The following is a 2,145-nucleotide window of genomic DNA, read 5'->3' as shown; positions in this document are numbered from 1 at the left end:
TTATAACAATAATAAACGTGTTTTTGGCCAACTGTTTTCACAGGCTTGATCTCCATCACTTCACATAATTACCACACGAAGTAGGAGATACTGCCCTCATTTTCTAAATAACATCGTAACCACCAACATATATTGAGTGTTGTATATGAAGTAAGCACTTCACACGTATGAAGTCATTTTCATTGCACAAGCAACATATAAGGGAGGCACTGTTACTGCCTCTGGTTTCCTGATGAGGAAACAAGCTTAAAGAGAGGAACTGACTTGTCCAAGGTCACACACCCAGCATGTGATGAGCTGGAGTTCAAGCCTGGATCTTCCATGTCGGGTCAGCAAACCTTTTCTGGAAAGGGCCAGATACTAAATATTTTTAGACTTTGCAGACCATACAGTCCCTGTCACAGCTACTCCACTCTGCTGTTGTAACAAGAAGCCAACCAGAGACATTAAGTAAATGAATGGATGTGGCTGTGTGTTCCAGTAAAACTTTATTTAGAAAATCAGGAAGTGGGCTGATTTTGGCCCATAGGCTATAGTTTGCCCACCCTGTTCCAGACCCCAAAACCTGCAAGAACCTGGCCCTGGCAACGCTCTTCCTCACCCTCTCTCCCCACCTGTGAGGTGACTGAGTTACGTTTCAGAACAGAGACCAGTGGGGCTTGGGAGAAGTTGAGTTGGCCCCTCTTTCCTTGGGATTATGAAGCTCTTGGAATTTACAACTACTAGGACTTGTTACTGACTGCCATGATAGATCACCACGGGGACTTTAAAATCGTAATTTTAATAGCTGTCAAGTGAGTAACTTTTTTATGCCATAGTTTATTTACAAACATATCTAGGATGCTGAGTTCAAGAGTTTGATCCTTCTTCAGAGACTGCACACTTAAAATGCTCCTCTTCATATCTGTCTCGTGGATTATTTTTTAAGCAGTTGGTGTCTTACTATATAGAAAGGTACAGCAAATCCAGACCCAAAGTACAAAGTCATCATAGCTAGTAACTGCCGCTTGTTTTCCACTGAAAATGGTAAATTCTTCCCTGGACCCTCCTCACAGTGGCTCCTACAGGCCACAGAGGTTGTGAACCTCCGGATGCTTTGTCCCAACATAGCGCTGTTGGAAGCCCTGCGAAAAGCTCACAAACCGAAGGCAGAAGAAATGGAGGCAGCACACCTCGTGCTCCTTTCCTCACGACCTTGTTCCCCTGCGTGCAAGGACTGAAAGGGAAGTGAGTAACTTAAAGAGCAAAGTGTTTAGGAAAATACCTCTATGGGTCACTTTGGCTGTGGAAGGAACTTCTCTTTGGGGAAGGCACTTCTCTGTAGTTGGTGGCAATGGCAAAAGAGTGAAAAATGTCTTAAGGCAGAAGAAGGTAACGGGATGGGGAGATGGAAAGGGGTGTGTGTGTGTGTGTGTGTGTGTGTGTGTGTGCACGCACACGCCTGCAGAGAGAGGGTGGAGGAGGGAGAGATTTCCCAAAGGCAGGAGGCTGGAGCCTAAGGATTCCTGGCGGGAGAAGGGGGTCGGGGGGAGGACATGACTTTCTCCCCCAACAGTTTTATTGAGATATAATTCATTTACCATGTAATTCACCCATTTCAAGGGCACAACTCAATGGCTTTGAGTATGTTCACAGAGTTGTGCGATCATCATCACAATCAATTTTAAAACAGTTCTATCCGCTCAGAAAGAAACCCCCATACCCTTTAACAGTCACCCCCCACCCCAATCTTCCAGTCCCTCCCCCAGCCCCCACCCCTAAACAATCACTAATCTACTCTGTCTCTGTAGATTTGCCTGTTCTGCATATTTCCTACCAATGGAATCATACAGTATGTGATCCTTTGTTACTGGCTTCTTTCACTCAGCATTTGTGTCCTCAAGCTTCATCCATGCTGGGCTTCCCTAGTGGCACAGTGGTTAAGAGTCTGCCTGACAATGTAGGGGACATGGGTTTGAGCCCTGGTCCGAGAAGATCCCACGTGCCGTGGAGCAACTAAGCCTGTCACCACAGCTACTGAGCTTGCGCTGTAGAGCCAGCGAGCCACAACTACTGAGCCCGCGTGTCACAACTACTGAAGCTCACGCGCCTAGAGCCTGTGCTCCGCAACAAGAAAAGCCACCGCAAGGAAGAGTAGCCCCCGCT

At 46.7% G+C, this 2,145-nt stretch overlaps 1 pseudogene across 1 annotated transcript; it reads right to left on the bottom strand.

Annotated features, from left to right (window-relative positions):
• Window positions 1-851: 851 nt before the first annotated feature.
• On the bottom strand, window positions 852-1,158 carry LOC136135556 (cytochrome c oxidase subunit 7C, mitochondrial pseudogene; annotated as a pseudogene). The gene has a single exon (XR_010656593.1). The product of XR_010656593.1 is annotated as a cytochrome c oxidase subunit 7C, mitochondrial pseudogene (transcript).
• Between the last annotated feature and the right edge of the window lie 987 nt (window positions 1,159-2,145).

This window comes from Phocoena phocoena, chromosome 15 (genome assembly GCF_963924675.1).
Source record: "Phocoena phocoena chromosome 15, mPhoPho1.1, whole genome shotgun sequence".
Classification (NCBI taxonomy): domain Eukaryota; kingdom Metazoa; phylum Chordata; class Mammalia; order Artiodactyla; family Phocoenidae; genus Phocoena; species Phocoena phocoena.
Note: the sequence above shows the minus strand (reverse complement) of the source record. Positions and strands in the feature narration are given on the sequence as shown.